This window comes from Schistocerca cancellata, chromosome 8, assembly GCF_023864275.1.
Source record: "Schistocerca cancellata isolate TAMUIC-IGC-003103 chromosome 8, iqSchCanc2.1, whole genome shotgun sequence".
In the NCBI taxonomy this organism is placed as follows: Eukaryota; Metazoa; Arthropoda; class Insecta; order Orthoptera; family Acrididae; genus Schistocerca; species Schistocerca cancellata.
The window spans coordinates 269529342-269538643 of record NC_064633.1 but is presented as its reverse complement, the minus strand read 5'-3'; the positions used below and the strand labels follow the sequence as shown (position 1 = coordinate 269538643).

At 45.3% G+C, this 9302-nt stretch overlaps 1 non-coding gene across 1 annotated transcript; it reads left to right on the top strand.

Moving 5' to 3' along the window:
• Window positions 1-8948: 8948 nt before the first annotated feature.
• LOC126096061 (U6 spliceosomal RNA) lies at window positions 8949-9055 on the top strand. Its single transcript, XR_007522018.1, has one exon. It is a non-coding gene; the product is annotated as a U6 spliceosomal RNA (small nuclear RNA).
• Window positions 9056-9302: the final 247 nt, after the last annotated feature.

The following is a 9302-nucleotide window of genomic DNA, read 5'->3' as shown; positions in this document are numbered from 1 at the left end:
ACCATATGAAATTCTATTACGTCCATTCTTTGACAATCATTCGACTTCCTTGATTCACACGAATGCCAAACACAAAGAAATAGACCAATATGGCTGAAACTTGGTGTGTGTTCTTTCCAAGGATGCTACTAACTAAACACGACCTCGAAACGCGCCAGTGGCGCCATCTCTCAGACTTTGCACGGACTTTTCAAACGCCCCTGGTAGCGTCTGAGTGGATGGACATATTGCTCGATCCAGAATGCAGCACCGTACTGCTACGTCACGTACCCTGAACCGTGAATTGGGCTATCATGCATTAGGACCATTAATCGAAGCGGACAGCACGAAGACGTCTGTCTGCAGCACCACAGACTGTCAATGCGATGGTGTTGTTCCACTTCCCTTGACACACCAAGGAAGATAAGCGCGCCGACACCATTTTTCAATAAATTAACGCAAGACCACGTGTTCAGAAACAGTACCTGTCATGGCGATCAGTCGTTGACACTCTTTGTTACTTGTGGAAGAGTATTTGCTGTGTTTGGAAACATCCCACGGAATTTGCTGAAAGCTAGGTACTGTTAGATCAATGGAGGGCAACCAGCGGCCGTGGAGGAAATTCGAGGGATCGAGGGAGAGAGAGTGAGGGAGGGAGGGAGGGAGAGAGGGAGACCTCTCACTGTACGCCGCCCGGAACTCTTTTTCAGGTATTTCCACCAACGCTCCTCTCGCCCCTGGTTTGCAGCCCACAACGCAGACCAGTGAAATTTTTACGTACTCCATGCACACTCAGAGCTATTTCGTCGCCGGTCTAGTTGAACAACAAAGAGATAGGCTTTTCTGTTCTTAGCACGATGTTATGGCCCATTCGCTCATGTGTGTGCGAGGGAAGTATTTGAGGGTCTGCGGGAAGAAGTATTTTGGCCTTTGGATCAGTGCTGACATACACACGTTGAGACAATCCATATCGATGCTATCAGTTATCAAAAGTAGTTTTGGAAAAATATTTAAAAAATGTTTTGCTCATAGTGGCTGTGGATATTAATGCACTACATTTCAAATAAACTAACAACGTGCCTGAGACCAAAAATCGCAAAGATACTTCGAATGGTTTTCCTACTGAGACACTCTGTCTCAGCGCCGTATCTTGCTTTTCTGCTCTTTCTCGTATGACATTATAACTAACTAGCGAATCCGGCAATGCTTCACAATTGTTAAATATCCTAATGTCCTTCTCTCCCATGCCCTCTTTCTATCCCTCTCCTCCTCTCCCCTCCCTTATCTATCTTCTCTGCTTGTCACCTATATCTGTCCATCACCTTTCCCTCATTCCCTATACATCTCTTATACCACACTATTTTTACCCGTCCCCTCCTCCCACATTGTCCATATCCTCCTTCCTCTTTTTTATAGCCACTTCCTCCCCCCTTCTCTGTCCATCTCCTCTGCCCCCTTCTCTCTGGCCTTGTTTATTGTTATTGCAAATGGAGCCGAGTCTTGATCGACAGAGGTAACGGATTAAATCGGTTGGAATCATTAGTAAACAAGGTATGAGAGAGACTCTCCTAGCTGCTGGATCTTTGAGGATAGTAGCTTTAATAACAGCGTTTCACATGGTTTTAATCTACGAACAGGTAGGATTATAATATTAGCCGTAAACACAACTTTTCTGTTTCCTGTTAAAAATTACTATGAAAACAAAACAAAACCGCAAATTTTCATGTTACACAGTTTAGCATGTTCTTTCTTGGAGCCGGTTCAACAGAAAGTGTTGCTGTTTAATATGTCTATATCTCAAACGATTTAGGCTGCTTGTAGTTAGTCAACCAACCAGTTGGCGCTGATTCAAAAGTGGGACCTGTGTTCGAACTGACCGGCTAAAAGTATCTCGATTGCATTGCTTTTCATCAGTCAACCAGTCCACTGGAGCTGATTCAAATATACGAGTGACTCAAAACACCTCGATCGTGTTGCCGTTGTCATCCAGTCTCTCGACAGAATGCTAGGTGCATGGAGCGATTTCGCGCTGGCATTCCTAATTCGTGCAACATCTTGCAGGACATCATCAGACTCAAATCCCACTTCGTTGTGCTACTCTGTGCAAAATTCAATTTCGGGATTCGCTGTTGTTTTCCGCACTCGATGCAGAGTGTCTTCAGCCTTATTGCCTTTGTATTTGTTGCATGGAAATGATGATGGCAAAAAGTGATCGAATTTGATGCACATTATGTGAAATAACAGCATCAGCGAGGGTATGATCTCACTGAATGTCATCCTCGAGCAAATGTGAACACTGATAGGCTTCTCGACATGTTGTGCACAACTCACCATTGACAGTTTGTAAAAATTCAAATCAAGTCGGTCCACGAACGTTAAACAATAACAAACACAGGTAGAAATATTCGTCATTTATCGGATGAACTGTATAAATGCGCCCCGGTGAATCGGTTCAATATACATTCACGTCTACAGGAACAGGCTTTCCGTGTTTCCGACGTTGCAATTTTTTTTGATGATGTGTTCCATATGAAATACGAATAGTGTTTTTTTAAGTAAGGTCCGTTTGAAAATTACACAACGAAAGGTTATTTCAAAAAATTAAATTTACACTCCTGGAAATTGAAATAAGAACACCGTGAATTCATTGTCCCAGGAAGGGGAAACTTTATTGACACATTCCTGGGGTCAGATACATCACATGATCACACTGACAGACCCACAGGCACATAGACACAGGCAACAGAGCATGCACAATGTCGGCACTAGTACAGTGTATATCCACCTTTCGCAGCAATGCAGGCTGCTATTCTCCCATGGAGACGATCGTAGAGATGCTGGATGTAGTCCTGTGGAACGGCTTGCCATGCCATTTCCACCTGGCGCCTCAGTTGGACCAGCGTTCGTGCTGGACGTGCAGACCGCGTGAGACGACGCTTCATCCAGTCCCAAACATGCTCAATGGGGGACAGATCCGGAGATCTTGCTGGCCAGGGTAGTTGACTTACACCTTCTAGAGCACGTTGGGTGGCATGGGATACATGCGGACGTGCATTGTCCTGTTGGAACAGCAAGTTCCCTTGCCGGTCTAGGAATGGTAGAACGATGGGTTCGATGACGGTTTGGATGTACCGTGCACTATTCAGTGTCCCCTCGACGATCACCAGTGGTGTACGGCCAGTGTAGGAGATCGCTCCCCACACCATGATGCCGGGTGTTGGCCCTGTGTGCCTCGGTCGTATGCAGTCCTAATTGTGGCGCTCACCTGCACGGCGCCAAACACGCATACGACCATCATTGGCACCAAGGCAGAAGCGACTCTCATCGCTGAAGACGACACGTCTCCATTCGTCCCTCCATTCACGCCTGTCGCGCCACCACTGGAGGCGGGCTGCACGATGTTGGGGCGTGAGCGGAAGACGGCCTAACGGTGTGCGGGACCGTAGCCCAGCTTCATGGAGACGGTTGCGAATGGTCCTCGCCGATACCCCAGGAGCAACAGTGTCCCTAATTTGCTGGGAAGTGGCGGTGCGGTCCCCTACGGCACTGCGTAGGATCCTACGGTCTTGGCGTGCATCCGTGCGTCGCTGCGGTCCGGTCCCAGGTCGACGGGCACGTGCACCTTCCGCCGACCACTAGCGACAACATCGATGTACTGTGGAGACCTCACGCCCCACGTGTTGAGCAATTCGGCGGTACGTCCACCCGGCCTCCCGCATGCCCACTATAGCCCTCGCTCAAAGTCCGTCAACTGCACATACGGTTCATGTCCACGCTGTCACGGTATGCTACCAGTGTTAAAGACTGCGATGGAGCTCCGTATGCCACGGCAAACTGGCTGACACTGACGGCGGCGGTGCACAAATGCTGCGCAGCTAGCGCCATTCAACGGCCAACACCGCGGTTCCTGGTGTGTCCACTGTGCCGTGCGTGTGATCATTGCTTGTACAGCTCTCTCGCAGTGTCCGGAGCAAGTATGGTGGGTCTGACACACCGGTGTCAATGTGTTCTTTTTTCCATTTCCAGGAGTGTATTTTCAGAAAGTAAATACTTCACTCTATTTTTCGACATAGTTGCCAAGTTTCTCCAGACATATATTGTACCTCTCAACCAATTTTAAAACACCCTCTTCATAAAAACTTGCCACCTGCTCTGATAACCTAGAGTTCACTGCCATTTTCAAGTCTTAATTATTGTAACGGTTTCCACAGAGGTGTTGTTTCAGGTGGAGGAACAGATGGTAATCGCTCAGCGCAAGATCAGGACTGTAGGGTGGTCTAAAACTTCCCAGCCAAAACTGTCCAATAAATCGCGCGTCTGACCTGCAGTGTGAGGTCTTGCATTGTCATGGAGAAGGACAATTCCCTTTGTCAGCATGCCGCATCTTTTGTTTTGAATCGGTCTGCGTAGCTTTCTCAGGGTTTGGCAGTATGCTTCTGCATTGATAGTGGTTCCTCGTTGCATGAAGTGAACCAACAAAACACCAGACCTATCCCGAAACACTGACGCCATGATTTTGCACTGGGACAGAGTCTGTTTGGTCTTCACCTTTACAGGCGAGTATTGTGTCTCCATTCCATGCTCTGTTACTTCGATTCGGGCGTGATATGGGAAACCCATGTCTCGTCTCCAGTTACGATCTGACTCAAGAAACCGTCACCTTCTTCATGATAACGAGTCAAGAACTTCATCACACACTCAAATCTTTGGTTTTTGTGGTCCTCTGTTAGGAGTTTCAGGACCCAGTGGGAGCACAGTTTCCTAAACTTTAGGTGTTCAGAAACAATGTTTGAAAGCACTGATCTCGACACGTCAGAGAGACACGTTATTGTGAAGTGCCTCTTCTCACGAATCCTCGCTTCAACTGAAGCCACCAAATCGCCTGTAATCAAAGAAGGAGAGGTCCTCATCATGGACGTTGTCACAGCCATCTTTGAATTCTCGTGCACACTTACGCACTTTGCTTTCACTCATAACAGTATCACCGTACACTTCGTAATCTGTCGATGAATTTCTGCAGCAGACAGGTTCCTTGCTGACAAAAACCGTATCACTGAGCGAACCTCACTCGTGGCGGGCGAGTTGATAGTCTTAAACATTTTGAAAGCACAGAACAGAACCGTACAGGTTAGCTACGAAGCTGAAACTGAGCACAGTTGTTCCCGAGGCATGCCGGTACAAGACGCATGCGCTCATTGCGGTATGCGCTCGTACTACTAGTGTCTACGACAAAACGGACCTTACTTAAAAAACACGCCTCGTATCTCCGAGTAAAGCAGCGATCTTGCAAATGGATCAGTTGCGCATGTCCTGAAGAAGCTTGTCAGCATTGTCGCTGGTGGTTATTGAGCTGTCTACGCTGGTTTGCTGCCGTGAAATAACCTCGTTGTCCATTCTCCAGGTACACAGCTAAACGGACGCAGTGTGATGATGTTCGTGTACGGTGAATAAAAAGATTCTCCAAATCGCCTCATTGCTGCTAACATATCTTTCCATCTGATATTGTGCAACTTCATGGTTGGCATCAGGAACTGCAGTAACAAATATAGCCATGTGGTTTCCTTCAGTGACGTAGTTGCAAACGTATTTGATGGACTTCACAGAACTCCAGTACTCAACATTGCAATGCGCTCTGGATGTTTTGGAAAGCAACGGAGAATACAGAACAATCCAGCTGTTGTCGACTAAAGCGTCCTTATTTTTCATTTTCAACGTCATGCAGTTATCCTGTGCAGAGCCATGAGAACCGTCATTGCCTGTGATTGAGTCAGACAACTAAGCATGCTGATAACGTTGGAACATTTGTTTTCGATTATGCACGGTGATTTCCAGTTGTGACAGCCACATGGTCCTCAATCGTATTCGTCGTCACTGTTTCATACAGCTCTGGATCTGTTTCGGGATCAGGCATTTCTGCGCAAATGATGGCGTCAACTTCATGTGGTCTATTTCTCTCGACCATCCACAAGAGAATATGTGCATGAGGCAGTCCTCTTTCCTGCCACTCTACAGACTACATCCAACATCGCAGGTCTCCGAAGACCTGTAGTCCATGAGAGCGTTGAGTTTCTGCTTGAATGTCGTGGCGATCGCTGTATGATTGACAGGGTAGTAACAGCTGCGTCATTTCGATCTATTTCCGGTTGCAAATGAAAGTGATGAACAAGTCTGGTCGACGGAACTGGCGCACTTAGGTTATCGCATCTTGCGCGTATTCGTGCATAAGCCTCGGGCTTCCAACATAGGTCGCTGGCAAAATGGTAAGTCTGTCGCAGATGAATGTATTCTTCCATACGCGATTTTTCTGGTTTAAACGATGTATATCAGATATTCTGTTTTGAATTTGATGTAAATATCAGCAGTGAACTGGTGAAACAATCTGCGGCATTTCAAAATGCGATTGCTTCCTTTTCGACGTATCATCAAACGGTAAGCGTAAAAATTCATACAGCTGGCATTTTGTTTGTGTTTCAACTTGTAAGTGAACAATGAACTTTTGTTAGGAATCGAGTTGAAACACAGCTAACAACATTGCTACTTCCCGTTTAATGGCTTAATTATCGTATCGGTTGATAGATTAATCGTTTTCATAAAAAAATGCTATCCTTCCTCTCCTCAGCAAAATATCAGCGGATATTGTGATGCATCATACGAACGACGGGCTTCGCAGATACGCTAAAGGTTATCACCATCACGCCGTCGAAGCACACTGTCGCGAGACACCAAATTCTCGTCAATAATCACAATAGCATCTTGATGCAACGTCGGTGCTTGAAGGGTCTTTCATGTTCGCCTTCTGGTCTTTATCACTATTTTGTGACCATCGGCCGGCATCATTTCTAGTCCAGTCTTGAACAGTTTGACCAATTGGTTGTGTTCGTATAAGAGTTGTTATAGTTGCGGTATAATCTCTCGCTTTACTGCACGACTGATGACACAACGCTGATTGATGTCATCATCAGAACTTCCAAGGAATAAATGTGAATAAATTTGTGATCAGCTTTCACTGGCGGCAACACTGCTCCTCCTCGACGGTGAATTTGTCCTTGAATCTGCAAAAATGAAGACAAATTGTTGATTTATGAGCCTCGTTGAAATTTTGTGAATCGTTTATGTTTGTTTGTGTGATGCATTTGTGTATGTGATAAGTGATGCAGTTGAAAGGGAATTTACATTAAAAGTTGGGTTGAAACATTGTTCTTCGATAATAGTCTCCCCAAATGACGTCATTTGTAAGGAACTGTTGTTATTTTGTATATTCTGCAGGAAATGCTTCGATCGAGGCTCTTGGTCAGTTCAAGGATGCCTGTAGCTGTGGCGACGGTGTCAATTGTGGTAATTTGACCACGCTCGTGCCTTAAAGCAAGGATGCTAGGAGCTGTGGCGATGGTGTCAATTGTGGTAATTTGATCTTTCCTCTCGCACAACATAATCCTCGTGGTTTGCGTCGAAATCTCAAAGCATTGCAATGTTGATAAACATTGTTCCTTCTTCCGAGCTCCACCAATAGATCCGCAGCGGAATCGACTGTTGGATTGCATCTGAAAGCCAAACTTTCAGTTCGAATAGTTACGTTTGATCGTCTGTTTTGCCAATGTTCCAAATTATTTTGTGCTTAAGCGAGTCGAATTCCGGAGTCGTAATGGATCGCGCTTGAGAAATTATTACTCGATTTGCCTGCAAACGCTGTCTACGCGCTTCGTCAGTCTCATTGACTCGACGATGACGTAGCTGGCCTGCGTTGCGCGTATGCCCACCGATATTCCGACGCCTCACTGGTGGCCCAAAGAAATAAACCACAAACTGAAATCAATTGAATGTTTTCAACACAGCAAATTATCACGAACTGACGTCGCTTGCTCCATTGTACCGTTCAGAGGGGTTGTGCTCGTTCATGTAACAAAGTGTACAGGGGAGCGTATGTGGTTTTACGTTGTATTTTAGGCTATCCTCATCATGTGTGCTATAGCGCCATTCGCCTCATACGGTCAACGTGTGGGCGCTGACGACCGCGATATTGAGCGCCCTCCAGATACAGCAACATCAACAACTGACATCAATGCAGACTTTGCAACACACCAACGATATTATGATCGCCACTGATAACACACTGAAATATCGCTTTCAGTTGTGTTATTTTTCGTAAAATATCAGTATTCAATGCGGAATTTGTTGTTGTTATAAAATACGCGGCAGCAGAACTGTTAAACAAACGTCAAATTTTTTTGTTATGAAAACGTGACAGCAGGACTGCTAAACCGACCATCACATTTCGTTCATTGAGATTTTCATACAGAAATGCTATCCAGATTGCCGACTTTTCCGGTGAATGCTCCAAAAGTTTTCTTTCATACAAACCTTCTACTGAGAACTACGGTAAAAAAGAAACCCAGCCAAATCGGTCGAGCATTATCAAATGATGATCTTACATGCGGCAATTGATTTTTATTTGTATAGATTCTTGTCAATTACGGATGTATTAGAACAATGTTACTGTTAAAACTGAAGATAATTTAATGAATTAGCTGCAATCAGTTGCTTTCGTAGGCCTTTATTTTTCCTTGGCGACATTTCAAGATGTCTACCAGCCAATCTTGAGACGTTTATTTTTATTTGTGTTTAATGAATATTGTTTCTTTACTAACGGCGTTGCAGAATTTAACAACGAAAGTTTCTACGACAGCTGCTGTAAAACGTGCTATGTGGTTGGTATGTGGAGAAACAACGTTCACGTGCCATAAATGAATGTTAACATCTGAAGATTGAGTGAACGCAAAATCAATGTACACTCGAAAATGCGCTTCTTGAGATATAACTGGCGTGGTATGTCGGGAAAGTGGTGTCATTTATATCTGTGCATTATCCCACAACCATTAACGTCTCTAATGACATAGTCAACGCGATTTCGAACCTCAAACATCTTTCTTTTTGTTACCTAGTCACACCCTATTGAGATCCGCCCCAATAGCGTACTCGCTTCGGCGGTACATATACTAAAATTGGAACGATACAGAGAAGATTAGCATGGCCCCTGCGCAAGGATGACACGCAAAATCGTGAAGCGTTCCACATTTTTTTGCCGGCTCGGTAGCTCAGCGTGTTCGGTCAGAGAGCCGGTTGGCCTCTGTAATAAAAAAACTGAGTGGAAGGATCAACCACCGAACTTGAACAGGATGTCTTGCGACGTCCGCAACGACCAAACACAACGATCAACAATAACGAACAAAATGCAAAAAAAAAAAAAAAATAGCTAAGTGGTCAGCGTGACGGATTACTGTCCTAGGGGCCCGGGTTCGATTCCCGGCTGGGTCGGGGATTTTTTT